Here is a 17,121-nt window from a genome sequence, read left to right as displayed (position 1 = left end):
AAGAGTTGGCATATCTGAGACTCACTTCTTCCCCAGTATTTTCTTGCATGAGTCTGTTGTATAGCCTGTACTACTCTTCTCATTTCATACCTACAGGCTTCCATAGTAACTTGTTTATTGCTTTTATTTGTCGTTTTTATCCATCTCCTTCTTGTTTGATCCTTACCATTTCCAAATTCAATGAGTGCTAATTTTCTGATAAAATTTACCTACTGAATGAACCTTAACATGATAGTGAAAAGCAACAATAACAAAACTGGTTTATGATACAAAAGCCAGAACTTTTTCCCTTTAATTATTTTGACAAACAGCCTTGCTAGTTAAGAAAGGGCTTTTTAGCAGCCAAGCACATCTGCAGTGACAATATGATCATCTGTTAGTTTGGAGAAATGGGAAGTTGGTATTACAAAAATCCAAGTGTCCCTTTGGTAACAGATCTTAATTAATGGTATGTTTCAGTTCAGTTCAGTCACTCAGTTGTGTCCAACTCTTTTGACCCCATGAACCTCAGCACACCAGGCCTCCCTGTCCATCACCAACTCCTGGAGTTCACTCAAACTCATGTCCATTGAGTCGGTGATGCCATCCAGCCATCTCATCCTCTGTTGTCCCCTTCTCCTCCTGCCCTCAATCTTTCCCAGCATCAGGGTCTTTTCAAATGAGTCAGCTCTTCGCATCAGGTAGCCAAAGTATTGGAGTTTCAGCTTCAACATCAGTCCTTCCAAAGAACACCCAGGACTGATCTCTTTATTTATTTATTTATTTACCAAAAAATTCATCATTTTATTTTTTTAATTTTATTTTATTTTTAAACTTTACAATATTGTGTTAGTTTTGCCCAACATTGAAATGATCTCCTTTAGGATGGACTGGTTGAATCTCCTTGCAGTCCAAGGGACTCTCAAGAGTCTTCTCCAACACCACAGTTCAAAAGCATCAATTCTTCAGTGCTCAGCTTTCTTCACAGTCCAACTCTCACATCCATACATGACCACGGGAAAAACCAAAGCTTTGACTAGACGGACCTTTGTTGGCAAAGTAATATCTCTGCTTTTCAGTATACTATCTGGGTTGGCCATAACTTTCCTTCCAAGGAGTAAGCGTCTTTTAATTTCATAGCTGCAATCACCATCTGCAGTGATTTTGGAACCCAAAAAAATAAAGTCTGACACTGTTTCCCCATCTATTTGCCATGAAATGATGGGACCGGATGCCATGATCTTCATTTTCTGAATGTTGAGCTTTAAGCCACCTTTTTCACTCTCCTCTTTGACTTTCATCAAGAGGCTTTTTAGTTCCTCTTCACTTTCTGCCATAAGGATGGTGTCATCTGCATATCTGAGGTTATTGATATTTTTCAAGTGGAAGTGAGAAATAGATTTAAGGGACTAGATCTGATAGAGTGCTGATAAACTATGGATGGAGGTTCGTGACACTGTACAGGAGACAAGGATCAAGACCATCCCCGTGGAAAAGAAATGCAAAAAAGCAAAATGGCTGTCTGAGGAAGCCTTACAAATAGCTATGAAAAGAAGAGAAGCGAAAAGCAAAGGAGAAAAGGAAAAATATACCCATCTGAATGCAGAGTTCCACAGAATAGCAAGGAGAGATAAGAAAGCCTTCCTCAGCGATCAATGCAAAGAAATAGAGGTAAACAACAGAATGGGAAAGACTAGAGATCTCTTCAAAAATATTAGAGATACCAAGGGAACATTTCATACAAAGATGGGCTCGATAAAGGACAGAAATGGTATGGACCTAACAGAAGCAGAAGATATTAAGAAGAGGCGGCAAGAATACACAGAAGAACTGCACAAAAAAGATCTTCACGACCAAGATAATCACAATGGTGTGATCACTCACCTAGAGCTAGACATCCTAGAACGTGAAGTCAAGTGGGCCTTAGAAAGCATCACTACGAACAAAGCTAATGGTATGTTTAGACTTCAAAAATTGAAGAAATTTGTGTCTAATTTCCCTCCATTGGAAATGTTTGGAGGTTAGGTTGGTATATGGAGGTAATGCCAAGGTGATACCAGGTTGTAGAAATCAGGTGACATTTTGAAAATGGGAATCAATTTTTTAAAAAAATTATCTTATTGAAGTATAGCTGATTTCTAGTGTCATGTTAGTTTCAGGTATACAGCACAATGATTTAGTTATACATTTATATGTATATAATCTCTATATACATATAATAGATATGATTATTTTTATATATTTAGTATATATATCAGAGAAGGCAATGGCACCCCACTCCAGTACTCTTGCCTGGAAAATCCCATGGACGGAGGAGCCTGGTAGGCTGCAGTCCATGGGTTCGCTAAGAGTCGGACATGACTGAGCGACTTCACTTTCACTTTTCACTTTCATGCATTGGAGAAGGAAATGGCAACCCACTTCAGTGTTCTTGCCTGGAGAATCCCAGGGATGGGGGAGCCTGGTGGGCTGCTGTCTATGGGGTCGCACAGAGTTGGACACGACTGAGGCGACTTAGCAGCAGCAGTATATATATTATATATATATTTATGTGTGTTTTCTTTTCAGATTCTTTTCCCTTATTGGTTATTACAAAATATCACATTTAGTTCCCTATCCTATACAGTAGGTCCCTGTTGTTTATCTCTTTCATATATAGCAATGTGTATATGTTAGTCCCAACCTCCAAGTTGAGCTTTCTCCCTCCTTTTCTCTTTGGTAACTATAAGCTTGTTTTCTTTGTCTGTGAGTCTATTTCTGTTTTGTAAATAAGTTCATTTGCATCTTTTTTCAAGATTCCACATCATAATGCTGTTTGTCTGGTTTACTTCACTTTGTGTGATAATCTCTGTGTCCATCCATGTTGTTGCAAATGGCATTATTCCATTCTTCTTTATCAATTCAGTTCAGTTCAGTTGCTTAGTTGTGTCTGACCAATGCCCGGAGCTTACTCAAACTCATATCCATCGAGTTGGTGATGCCATCTAACCATCTCATTCAGTCTTTCCCAGCCTCAGGGTCCTTTCCAATGAGTCAGTTCTGTGCATTAGGTGGCCAACGTATTGGAGTTTCAGCTTCAACATCAGTCCTTCCAATGAATATTCAGGACTGATTTCCTTTAGGATTGACTGGTTGGATCTCTAAAAAAACTAAATTCTTTTTTACACCTGAGTAATATTCTATTACGTATGTGTATGTTTGTACACACACACATACCATATGTTCTTTATTCATCTGTCCTCTTGATTAAGGTGAAAGAGAAGATGAAAAGATTGGCTTAAAGCTCAACATTCAGAAAACTAAGATCATGGCATCCAGTCCCATCACTTCATGGCAAATAGATGGGGAAACAGTGGAAACAGTGGCTGACTTTATTTTTCTGGGCTCCAAAATCACTGTAGATGGTGATTGCAGCCATGAAATTAAAAGATGCTTACTCCTTGGAAGAAAAGTTATGACCAAACTAAACAGGATACTGAAAAGCAGAGATATTACTTTGTCAACAAAGGTAGTCTAGTCAAGGCTATGTTTTTTCCAGTGGTCATGTATGGATGTGAGAGTTGAACTATAAAGAAGGCTGAGCACAGAAGAATTGATGCTTTTGAACTGTGGTGTTGGAGAAGACTCTTGAGGGTCCCTTGGACTGCAAGGAGATCCAATCAGTCCATCCTAAAGGAGATCGGTCCTGGGTGTTCATTGGAAGGACTGATGTTGAAGCTGAAACTCCAGTACTTTGGCCACCTGATGCGAGGGGCTGACTCATTTGAAAAGACCCTGATGCTGGGAAAGATTGAGGGCAGGAGGAGAAGGGAATGAAGAGGATGGCATGGTTGGATGACATCACTGACTCAGTGGACATGGGTTTGGGTAAACTCCGGGAGTTGGTGATGGACAGGGAGGCCTGCATGCTGAGGTTCATGGGGTTGCAAAGAGTCGGACACGACTGAGCGACTGAACTGTCTGATGGCTTGGCTATTGTAAATAGTGCTACAGTGAACACTGGGATGCATGTATCTTTTTAAATTATAGTTTAAGACTGGAAATCAACTTTAAATGGTTATCTTAAAATTTCCTCTATCCTGGAGATCTGTAAAACATAAGATAAAATTTGCTACTTTAATTTGCATAAGGTTGAAACAGAATGTATGCTAGTGGTTTTAATCTATATTTAGAGTCACAGTCTCTCCTCAGAAAAAAGTACACAAATGTATATATTCACTACATTTTGCATAGGACTTACATTTCCAGTGGACTTCCCTGGTGTCTCAGACTGGAAAGACCCCGCCGGCAATGCATTAGACCCAGGTTCAGTTCTTACACTATATCACGTATGGGTCAGGAAGATTCCCCTGGAGAACGGAATGGCTGCACTCTCCAGTATTCATGCCTGGAGAATCCCAGGGACAGAGGCTCCAGTCCATGGGAGTCACAAAGAGTTGTACATGATTGAGTGACTAACTCTTTCACTTTACATTTCCAGTAATATGATAGAGTGGATAGCCTGAAAAACTCTTCTTCAATAAAAACTCTTTCAGATGATGCATCTTTTAGAAATGTATGGCTAAGGTGGCAATAAAGGGCTTGCCAGCCATTAGAAGCCAGTAGTGAAACAGGAGCAGATAACTGAAGAAAGAGGTATGTGCCAGCAGAGCTAGTGGTATCGTCTAATATCTAGTGACCTAGAAAGTTTGCTCCAGACCTGAATTAATACTCCCTGCATGGTCCATAAAATTCCAAGCCAAGCACGTCTAGTTTAAAATGGCACCAGATGGATGGTGTTTCTAGAAATCAGTCAGAATCATAAGCATGTCTTTCCAGAAGAATTAACTCTTAGCCAGAGCCTTAAAGATTTGCCAGAGATAAAGTTCTAGTGAAACTGAATGTACAGAAAAGTTATGAAACATGGAATGATGCAGCTAAAGCAATACTTAGAGGAGATTTTATAGCTTTAAGTGCTTATAATGAAAAAGGAGAAAGTGTAAAAATTTGAGCCTATAAAGGTTAGCCTCACAAAGGTTCGGAGCTCAGGAAAGGTAGAAGATGACTTGCTATAGGAACATAATTGTCGGTACAAGTACTGAACCAAAATATGAGAATTATCTATTATAACTGTAACAGTAGACATTCCCTCTACTCCCCAAAGAAACACAGCAAATAACTCAACTCTACTGTTCCTTTCATGCATGTCGTTGTGAAAGGTAGGATTCATTTACTTGAATAATAGAAGTTCCTGTTTCTACTTTTGGCCCTGCCAAAATGGAAAGCTTAAAAAGTAGAAACAAAATATCAAACATAGCTATTAGATCTCATTTTCAATTTTATAGTATTAGAGTTACTATTAATTGTCAAATTAAGGTCTTTTCCGAAAAGTCATTACTGTTTGAAAAAACTTTGCCATGTTATTGTTAACTTTGTAACAGACTTGGAAGCATATAAACATATGATTTTAAATATTCAGTTTCTGTGTTATTTTATATTTTATATCATATATATTATATTTATAGTGTTCATGTTCCATAAATGTTTCAACTATCTTTTAAATAAGAATAGAAATACAGTAAATAACTTGCAAAGTAGTAGAGAGTGCAGGAAATATAAAAAGCGCATATTAAAGTACCAAAAAATTAATAAGCACATCAAATTTAACTGCAGTTAAAAAGCAAAGATTGTTAGACTGGATAAATCTAGCTATATGCTGTTTATAACTACGCACTTAAAACATGAGGATGAAAAGATGAAATGTAAAAAGATGAGGAAAGCTTTCAATAAGGTACTAAGCAAAAGAAAGCTAGTATATTTTTTTATAATGTCTGACAAATAGCTCTTAAAATAGAAAACATTACTAATTGTAAGGAAAGTATCTAAATGATAATTAGAAGGATCAGTTCATCAGAAAAGATAATGTCTAAACAGTGTGTCAGGCCTTCTATAGCCTCTTGGAATTTGACTTCATCTCTGACAAGGTACCTTAATTTAAGCCCTTAGATTCAGTCCCTCATATTCTCTTAGCCCATTGGTCATGTATGCTTGTCTCTGTTTCATTCACTTCAACAAGCTGAACCCTGAAGTACCATGTTTCTAAGGGATGTCCTTCCTAACTACTGATTACTATACTGTAAGAGGCAACTCACACTTAATTAGGAAAATTTCATTTATTAGCCATTGGAAATATATACCACACGTGGTTTAAAAATAAGATTTATGGGAATTCCCTGGTGGTCCAGTGGTTAGGACTCAGCAACACTTAATCAAAAACGGTGTTCTAAATCCATTCCTTGTTTTCTAGAAGAGAACCCCTGAAACTCTTAACACAGATTTTGGAAAAGAAAAATTGCACTTTAAGGCCATTTTCTACTTGGATCCATTTCTGGGTTTTGTCCCTGACATCTTTATGATGCCCAGCACTTCAAATACTATTCCTCCTACACTCCTCTTCTATGTGAAATAATTTCTAATCCTGGTTTTGAAACACTGATTATTGCTCTTACTATCATTTATGTCAGAGGTCATTCTGACCTCAGGCAAATCCAGGCAACCCAAGTACTTGATCACAGACAAATCCTATTTTCATAGTATGGCTCTTGATAATGAACCTGGGAAGAGAAATGGAAAATTTCTGTAGAACCATCAGCTCATAAGAAAGTGCATGTCTTCTCCGTTCATTTAGGGCACTGGTGAGTGAACAGTTTTAACTGTCCATGTTGAATGGTCATTTCTAAATTGAATTGTACCTTGACTCAAAAAATCCAAGTAACTGAATAGTCATGCAAAGCCTCTGGCATGGAAGTGGGCTTCTGGGATGCTTGCCAATGAGTTCCTGTTTTGAGGACACAGAATCGAAGTGGAAAGATTAAGTGGAGAGGCAGCTCCACCCCTCTAAGTCTTATTCCTATGTTCCATTCAAATCTTGCTTGCCTGATTCCTGTGGGGTCTGGGCTTTGGAAATTCTCTTTTTTCATGGATGTCTCAGTGCACCTTGTTAAACCATATTTGGACTGTGGCCTGTTCATCTGCTTCCAGCTCTGCTGATTGGTTCCAGTTTCCTTGCTCATTAAAGCCAAGATAATCTGGCACCCACTACTCAGGCATCCTCAAGGACCTGGCACCAGGGTAAACCTGGAGGCCAGCTAAGAAGCCTCCATGATCCAGCACACTTGACTGCCTGATGAGAGGCAGTTGTGGTCCCAAAAAGAGCACTGAAATAGGAGCAGAGCTGGGTTCTTGTCTCATTGTTGCCTCTACTACATCACGTAAGTTGGGGCATATCTGCAATCTCTCTGGAAGTCTCTTTCCCCAACTATATATGTGTTTGGACTGGGCAGTTTCTCAAGTGTCCTGCAGTTCCAAAATACTGAGTATATGAAAAGCTAAAGGAGCAAAACTTCATTTGTGCCTGTTGTTGCAAAAACACAACCTAGCTTTAAAGGTTTTAGCAATAAATGCCTAGAGTTGCATAGGTTACTGATGCTTTTGCACAAAGGTAGATAGTGTGGCCAAAAAATAAGAAGAGCACAGTTCATATTCTAGAGATTAGAATTAACCTCTCTAGGCCTGTAAAACTTGGATAATAATGCCCAATTGGAAATTGCCTAGAAGATTAAATGAGATAATCCTTGGTACTTAGAACTGTGCCAGACAAAAAGTAAGTGCTCACTGAAAACTATCATTAGTATAAAAATGGAAAGTTTAAAATTGGTGCAGAATTTTAGTAAGCTTGTGCTGAAATAATAAATACTCAATTGCTGTTCAGAAGTCAAGGTGAGAACAGAATAGAGAATCCAGACACAGACCCACGTGTGTATGATCACCTGGTTTGCAGCAAAGGTGCAGCATAGTGAGGAAAGGATGGGTCCATCACCACCTGGATCAGTTGACTGTCCATATGGAAAAAAATGAACTTGGACTCCGACTTCGTGCCATATATAGAAATCAGTTTCATGTGACTCATAGCATGAAAGGTAAACATTAATGCTTCTGGAAGTGTCAGCTCTTCTCTAGAACATTACATAGAAAAATAACCTCATGACCTTAGCAAAGATTTACGTGAGATACAAAAAGCATTAACTTCAAACAAAAAGAGTGGTAAATTAGATTTTGTTAAATTTAAGAACTGTTCATCAAAAGACATCATTAAGATAATGAAAAGGCAAGTCACAGAGGAGAGAATGTTTGTTTTACATATATTTGTGTGTGTATATATGTTTGTGTGTGTGTGTATCGAGCAAAGGATTCTTATTGAGAATATGTAGAGTTAGACATTTTATAAAAGAAGATAGCCAGTGCCAAAAACATATGAAAAAATGCTTAACATCATTAGTCCACAGGGGAAATGGAAATTAAAACCACAATAAGATATACTATGTTCCTACAAGAATAGTTGACAAATTTTAGAGCTGACAATACCAAATATAATGGGAATATGGATGGATCCATGGATCTAATGGATACATTAGAACTCTCATACACTGAAAAAGCTGACTTAAAGCTCAGCATTCAGAAAACTAAGATCATGACATCTGGTCCCATCACTTAGTGGCAAATAGAAGGGGGAAAAAGTGGAAACGGTGGCCGATTTTATTTTCTTGGGCTCCAAAATCACTGCAGATGGTAACTGTGGCCATGAAATTAAAAGACACTTGCTCCTTGAACGGAAAGCTATGACAGACCTAGACAGTCAATTAAAAAGCAGAGATGTTACTTTGCTGACAAGGTCCATATAGTCAAAGCTATGGTTTCTCCAGTAGTCATGTACAGAACTGAGAGATGGACCATAAAGAAGGCTGAGCATTGAAGAGTTGATGCTTTCGAATTGTGGTGCTAGAAAAGACTCTTAAGAGTCCCTTGGACTGCAAGGATATCAAAGCAGTCAATCCTAAAGGAAATAAACCCTGAATATTCATTAGAAGGACTGATGCTGAAGCCCCAATACTTTGGCCACCTGATGCAGAGTGGACTTATTGGAAAAGACCCAACTCACTGGAAAAGACACTGATGTTGGGAAAGATTGGAGGCAAAAGGGGAAGAGGACAGCAGAAGATGAGATGGTTAGATGGCATCACTGACTCAATGAACATGAATTTGAGCAAATCCCAGGAGACAGTGAAGGACAGAGGAGCCTGGTGTGCTGCAGTCCATGGGGTTGCAGAAAGTTGGATACGACTTAGCGACTAAACAACAACAATGCTGAGTAGGGAAAAAGTTAGGTACAACTACTTTGAAAAACTGTTGTACAGTATGTAATAGATCTGGATAGATTTATTCTCCATGACCCAGCAGTTTCATTCTTAGATAAATACCCACAGGAAGAGTACATGTGATGTGTAGAAGAATGCTCATAGCAACATTATTTATAATAGCAAAAACTAAAAACAGCCTAAGTCTCTATCAACAATAAAATGGATAAATTGTACTGTGGAATACTGCACAGCAATGACACAGAGTAAATTCAGACACAACATGGATAGATCTCAAAAGCACATTGAGAAGAAGCCAAATACACACATACATACAGAATACATACTGTACAAATCCATTTATATAAAGTGCAAAGACAGGCAGAAATGACCTATGGTTATAGATTATAAAGATCAGAAAAGCAGTTATCTTTGGTGTGTATGGAGACTGAGGAGCGCCAAGAGAAGCTTCTGGAATTCTGGTTACGTTCTAATTTTTGAACTAGGGGGAGGTTCAGTTCAGTTCAGTCGCTCAGTTGTGTCCGACTCTTTGCAACCCCATGAACCGCAGCATGCCAGGCCTCCCCGCAGCATGCCAGGCCTCCCTGTCCATCACCAAGTCCCAAAGACCACCCAAATCCATGTCCATTGATTCAGTGATGCCATCCAACCATCTCATCCTCTGTTGTCCCCTTCTCTTCCTGCCCTCAATCTTTCCCAGCATCAGGGTCTTTTCAAATGAGTCAGCCCCTTGCATCAGATGGCCAAAGTACTGGAGTTTCAGCTTCAACATCAGTCCTTCCAAAGAACACCCAGGACTGATCTCCTTTAGGATGGACTGTTTGGATCTCCTTGCAGTCCAAGGGACTCTCAAGAGTCTTCTCCAACACCATAGTTCAAAAGCATCAATTCTTCAGTGCTCAGCTTTCTTTATAGTCCAACTCTCACATCCATACATGACCACTGGAAAAACCGTAGCCTTGACTAGATGGACCTTTGTCGGCAAAGTAATGTCTCTGCTTTTTAATATGCTATCTAGGTTGGTCATAACTTTCCTTCCAAGGAGTAAGCGTCTTTTAATTTCATAGCTGCAATCACCATCTGCAGTGATTTTGGAGCCCAGAAAAATAAAGTCTGACACTGTTTCCACTGTTTCCCCATCTATTTGCCATGAAGTGATGGGACCGGATGCCATGATCTTAGTTTTCTGAATGTTGAGCTTTAAGCCAACTTTTTCACTCTCCTCCTTCACTTTTATCAAGAGGCTCTTTAGTTCTTCCTCACTTTCTGCTATAAGGGTGGTGTCATCTGCATATCTGAGGTTATTGATATTTCTCCTGGCAATCTTGATTCCAGCCTGTGCTTCCTCCAGCCCAGCGTTTCTCATGATGTACTCTGCATATAAGTTAAATAAGCAGGGTGACAATATACAGCCTTGACATACTCTAGGGGGAGGGGTGATTACCTAATTGTGTCTCTTTTATAAAAATTCACTGAGATTTGTACTTAAGGTGTGTATACTTTATGTATTTTATGCCTCAATAAAAGTTTATTTTAAAGAGTAAAGGAGTGCCCCCAAAGTGGAAACAGCCCAAATGTCTAGGAACCAGTGAATAGTTAAATAAATGTGGTGTAGCCACATGACAGAATATTATTCAGCCATGGAAAGAAATGAAGTACTGATGTAGGCTACAACATGAATGAACCTGGAAACCATTATGCTAGATGAAAGACAATCACAAAAGACTGTGCACATATCGTAAGATTCCAGTTAAGTGAGATGTCCAGAATAGACAGATCTACACAGACAGAAAGTCAATTAGTGGCTGCTTGTGGTTAGGACGGTTGGGAAGAAGCAGAGAGTGACTGAAAACAGATATGGGGTTTCTTTTGGGGTTGTTGAAATGTTCTAAAATCAATTATGGCAATGGTTGTGCAACATTGAATATACTAAAAACCATTGAATTGAACACTTTGAGGGAATTGTATGTGAATGAAATCTCAAGCTGCTATGAAAGCAAAAGCCAAGGGATACCAATTACTGTGGAATGATTAAACCCCTTAGGAAAAGGCTGTCCCATGTAGACCTGTGGCATGATGGTGAAGAACAGGATTCTAGAGTCCAACATTGCTCCAGTCCTAGCTCTGACGTTTGCTGTGTGGCATTGGGCAAATCATCACACCTCTCTGAGCCTGAGTGTTTTCATCTGTAAAATATGAATATTAATAGTATCTGTTCCATAAAAGTTTTATGAAGATGATTCATTTAACTGAGAATTATATGAGTATTTTCTGTTTGCCAGGTCAAATCAGTGATAACTGCTGTTATAGTTGGCCAGGAGGTTTTGCATCTGAAGAGTCTTTACTCCATTTTAGTGATGGGGGTGACAAGTAAATTTGAGTGTGTGTCCTGAGGCCAGGACACGTTTGCCCTATTGTTCTACACCAGCATCTATTGCAAAATGCAAAAGAAATGTTCATTTTAGTGACCCTAAGTTATTAATATTGAATTATATTCTGATATTGAGAAAAGGAAGTATATAATACATTTATAGAGGTTCCATCCAGAAATACTAAAGCTATAAACAATTATTAAAAGTTTGTCGTTCAGTTATCTAGAAGATTTAGCAATTCAGAATATTTTATACGAAAACTGAGTTATAACCACAATTGACATATCCCACCAGGTTCCTCCGCCCATGAAATTTTCCAGGCAGGAGTAATGGAGTGGTGGGGTACCATTTCTTACCCCAGGGAATCTTCCCGACCCAGGGACTGAACCCATATCTCTTGCATCTCCTGCATTGACAGGTGGATTCTTTACCACTAGTACCACCTGCTGCTGCTGCTGCTAAGTCGCTTCAGTCGTGTCTGACTCTGTGTGACCCCATAGACGGCAGCCCACCAGGCTCCCCCGTCCCTGGGATTCTCCAGGCAAGAACACTGGAGTGGGTTGCCATTTCCTTCTCCAATGCATGAAAGTGAAAAGTGAAAGTGAAGTCACTCAGTCATGTCCGACTCCTAGAGACCCCATGGACAGCAGCCTACCAGGCTCCTCCATCCATGGGATTTTCCAGGCAAGAGTACTGGAGTGGGGTGCCATTGCCTTTTCTAAGTACCACCTGCTGCTGCTGCTGCTGCTGCTGCTAAGTCGCTTCAGTCGTGTCTGACTCTGTGCGACCCCATAGACGGCAGCCCACCAGGCTCCCCCGTCCCTGGGATTCTCCAGGCAAGAACACTGGAGTGGGTTGCCATTTCCTTCTCCAGTGCATGAAAGTGAAAAGTCAAAGTGAAGTCGCTCAGTCGTGTCCGACTCTTAGCGGTACCACCTGAGAAACCCACAATTGATACATGGGTAATTCGGAAATAGAAAGTGATTATTGATTACAGAAGTGCATGACAGGGTTTTTGTTTCAGTGAATATGTATTGTTCCCAAAAAAGTCACATTTAGTCATGTTGAAAGTGATACTCTCTTTTAGTTGTCTTAAAAATGTATGTTCTGTGAAGTTAATGTATAACCCCTTGTAAACGTTGCATTGAGAGTGCTTGTAGCCCATAGGAGTTGAGAAAGAAGCAATTACAAGTTAGGCAAATACCTGACACTAAGGGGTAAATCCCATAAAGTACAGGTTAAGAGTTTAGTTTCAGGAGTCTGACCTGCCTGGGCCCAGTGTCCTTATCCTTATCTAAAGAAATCTGTCTCACAGCGTTGGGAGCATCGACTGAATTAATACAAATGAAGTGCTCTAACAAGCAGGCAATTGACACGCTGTTATTATGGGAGAACCAATATGGTGGGTTCACACTGTCAATGTGCATAAATTACAGATACAATTTTTGGTTAACTTTTGTGAAGCTTTGGGGAATTAGAAAACAGTTTTTCCTTAATGCAAAGAGATTAATTCATAAAATTGAGTAATTAGATCTCAAAGGAGCTGATTGGATATGGTGAAAAAAAATCATGAACCCCAAAAGAGTTCTCCAGAATGAGAGAAAAGCCGTGAAAGAGTTTTGTCACCAGGATATATTAAAAATATTTTACAAGCTTTTTATACCTCAGAATTCAAGGTGACTATGAAAGGTGCTTTGGGCTTCCCTGATAGCTCAGTTGATAAAGAATCCGCCTGCAATGCAAGAAACCCTGGTTCAATTCCTGGGTTGGAAAGATCCCCTGGAGAAGGGAAAGGCTACCCACTCCAGTATTCTTGGGCTTCCCTCGTGGCTCAGCTGGTAAAGAATCTGCCTGCAATGCAGGAGACCTGGGTTCAATCCCTGGGTTGGAAAGATCCCCTGGAGAAGGGAAAGGCTACCCACTCCAGTATTCTGGCCTGGAGAATTCCATGGACTGTGTAGTCTGTGGGGTTGCAAAGAGTTGGACACGACTGAACAACTTTCACTTTCATGAAAGGTGCTTTACTTTTAACTGAAAGGATGTTTGGGATTGAAGTAAGCAGTTGTCTTCTTAAAAATTTGTTTGTTTGGCTGAGCTGGGTCTTAGTTGCAGCACACAGGATCTTTTGTCTTCTAGTTACAGCACGCAGGATCTTAGTTGCGGCCTGTGAACTCTTAGTTCACCGGGCTCTATTTCCCCCACCAGGGATTGAACCCGGGCCCCCTGCATTGGGAGTGTGGAGCCTTAGTCATTGGAACACCAGGAAAATCCCTGGATTAAGCAGTTGTTGATAACAGTTAACATTTTGTAAATAGTCATTTAAATACTCATGGATGTTTATATTTTAAACTTGTTGAAGATTGTTCATCTCTTTAAATTTGTATTTTGAGACACTAGTTGATTATGTTTTGTTAATAGCGAGGCTTTTTAAAATAGAAAAATCCATAAGTGAATGTGCAAACATGCTAAAATTTGGTTTTCAGACTTGTATCTTTGGGAAACCAGTTTGCTGGACTCCTGCAAGCCTTGTTACGCTCTTGCGGGCAAGAGAAATAGGCTCTTCAAGCGAGCCATACACACCAAACCTCCAAAGTGGTGGCAGAAGCCTGGGAAGTCACCTTTCAGCCATGGGAATGGTTGTTTCCTGTTCCACAGGGGTGGGGTAGGCCCAGCTCCTGCTGCTTCATTTACTGAGCACACCTTCTAAGAGCTTGCCTGCAGAGTGTGGAGGTCCACTCTCCTCCAGGACAGTGGCTCGCGAGCTGCCACTGGCTCCTTCCTGCCTCCTGCCTGGGGTGGCCACTGGTGCTTTTCTCTTGCTGTGTGGTGAGGAGCCAGGAATGGGGGGCAGCTGCTGAGGAGGGACCCAGCATTTTGTTAGTGTGCATTAAAAAAAAAAAAAAAAAAAAAAACAACAAACTGTAAAATAAGTAACCCACTTACATAAAAATTAGAATTTATGTATCAGCAGAAAGAGAAGTCAGGGTCCTGCCCCTCAGAGAAAACGACTCTTACCATCTTGATATATTTCTTTCCAGACATTTTTAAACTGGTTTACATTTTTTTTTTACTTTAGACTTTTCATCTTTATTCCCTTTCCAGCCTTTGGAAGCTGGAAACATGACAAATGTGTATGATGTAGGAAGGAACAGTCCCCGTATCCTCAGGCTGCAGAGGTCGTCACTGCGGGCGTTTTTAATTCTGTTCCTCATAAGCGGTAACCCTCTCCTGCCTCTGTTGGCTGGCCTTCCTTTGAAAACTTGTAGCTAGTTTTACTTAACTGGATTTTTCCTTTTTAAACTTTTTTTTCTTTCCTTAGCTTCAACCTCTACAGTTGTTTTTTTTTTTTTTTTTTTTTTTTAAATTTTGGATAGAAAATGTTGAACACGCACAAAAGCAGACAGAACAGTATAATGAAACCCCTTGTTCCCCTCTCCCAGCCCTGGCAACCCTGAAACCATGGCCAGTCCACCCCACTCCCAGCCCACTCCCAGCCCTTACATGGACCTGCGAACCTTGTAACTGCCTTTGAGGGTCCTTCTCGGCCCTTCTGACCTCACTCTCTTCTGGCAGTGAGGAAGGACGAAGTGCCTGCCCTCCTGCACTCCAGACTTCTCGTGAGCCTGTGCTCTCTGTCCCAGGTCTGACCTGGGCTCTCCCCGCTCCTGAAACGCCTTGAAGTTCCCAGACGTTGGGTGTGGCAGCCTCCCATGCTCAACTGCTCATTCTCTTCCCTGTTAATGAAGGAGGCCATCGCTCAAATCATTTGGAAGGGGAAAAGTGGAATTTACTACCTGGGTGTTCCTCTTCCATGCTGTTCGTATAAATTTAAAACTTAGATTCCTGAGAATTAGATTGAACATGACAAAAATTGCTGTGTGGGCAGTTTAGTGAGCACTTGCAGATTGATAGAGCCCTTTGTAATAATGAAGGAAAAAGGTTCTGTAGGCTGCTTGGTTCCAGAAGGTGAGCTCACCAGTTACGGTGCTGCAGCTAATACTTCTCATTAACCCTTTGCTGGATGGCCAAAAGAAAATACAAGAAAGACAGTCCCAGACTCTTCAAATCCTAGCCTTCAGGAGAACCTAAGAAATCATCTTGTACAACCCTCTTCTTATGCACAGGGACCTTACATTGCATTCAGATTTACTTATCCTAGAATTTTTTATGTTGCCTCCTTTTAAGCTTATGAAATATTCTCAAACCATCACTATGTCATGGCCATGGACTTCTGCCATGGCTTGCTGTACCAGTGGTCAACTTTTGCATTTGATTACATAACCAAATACCACACAGAACTGGAAGACGTCAGACTTTTACTTGCCCCTCTTACCTGGCAGCCCAGTCAGTGTTTCCACCAGAGTCAGAGGGAATTTTCTTAGCCCAACTAAAAGATGGAGTTGGTTGTGTGACTACACGGTGATCCAAGCCCAGTTGTCCCTAGGAAAGGGAGTTGGTCTCTAAAATTTAGTGGGACCAAACTAAGGTCTTAGTTTAGTTTGGCTTCCCTCGTGGCTTTCCTGGTGGCTCAGATGGTAAAGCATCTGCCTGCAGTGCAGGAGACCCAGGTTCAATCCCTGAGTTGGGAAGATCCCCTGGAGAAGGAAATGGCAACCCACTCTAGTACTCTTGCCTGGAAAATTCCATGGACAGAGAAGCCTGGTGGGCTACAGTCCATGGGGTTGCAAAGAGTTGGACATGACTGAGTGACTTCACTAAGGTCAGGGCCTGCATTCCGACTGGGTTGCTGCTGTATGTGAGGCCCCTCCCAGCTGGGGATGTCTGGATGGCAGAAAGTCCCTTTCTCTCCATCTTCTCGACTGGCTCACCATTTCTGAGCTTCCAGAACACTGTTGTTGTTGTTGTTTTTTTTTTTCACTCTCTTAAGACATGTTTTTAGGAAAACCGACCACAAGGTCAAGAGAGTGACCCTAGCCAGAGCAGTGTGTTCCCGTCACGTGGACCAGATGGAAAGCAGTCTGCGGGACAGGAAGCCCGACACCTGCTGCATCTGTCAGTGTGTCTAGTGGGCTGTGCTCCTTTTCATCTCCCTCTGTTTATCACACGTGTGACGTCACCGAAGGATTGCTCAACTTTGTTTGCCTGTTGGTGTTGTTCCTGAGAGGTTGTGACCTCCTTCAGGCCTGCTGTTTTCAGTCCGGTCTGACCCTGGGTGCATCAGTAGAACATGGTACGAGGACGAGGTCACTGGCAGCATGAGGAGGTGAACGTGGCATATCCAACATGTGTCGCTTCTCTGCTTAAAACTCCCTGCTGGGTTCCAATTACACGCGAAATATAAACACTTCCTCCTGGCCCATCGGGGCATCTCTCACTGGGCCTCCTCTCTAGCCTCCTGGCTTCCAGTTCCCTCCTTTCCTATCTTCTTTCTGTTTCTGGAATGCACCCAGCCACCCCGCACTGCCCACACCCCCAAACCTTTGCTCTAGTGATTTTCCTCCATGGGATGCTCTCCACTCTGTCAATATATGACTTCCTTTTATATACACAAATCTCAGTCTGTTTCCTCAGGGACACCTTTCCAAACCAAATCTGAGGTAGGTCCCAGGCGTTCT

The 17,121-nt window shown here is 41.0% G+C and overlaps 1 protein-coding gene across 4 annotated transcripts in view; it reads left to right on the top strand.

The window, feature by feature from the left end:
• DIS3L2 (DIS3 like 3'-5' exoribonuclease 2) overlaps nt 1-17,121 on the top strand; it is a 356,855-nt gene that overhangs the window by 207,001 nt on the left and 132,733 nt on the right. The gene's annotated exons all lie outside the window — the stretch shown is intronic.

Source organism: Bos mutus, chromosome 2 (assembly GCF_027580195.1).
Source record: "Bos mutus isolate GX-2022 chromosome 2, NWIPB_WYAK_1.1, whole genome shotgun sequence".
Classification (NCBI taxonomy): domain Eukaryota; kingdom Metazoa; phylum Chordata; class Mammalia; order Artiodactyla; family Bovidae; genus Bos; species Bos mutus.
The sequence above is the reverse complement of the archived record's forward strand: the minus strand, read 5'-3'. Positions and strand labels throughout refer to the sequence as shown.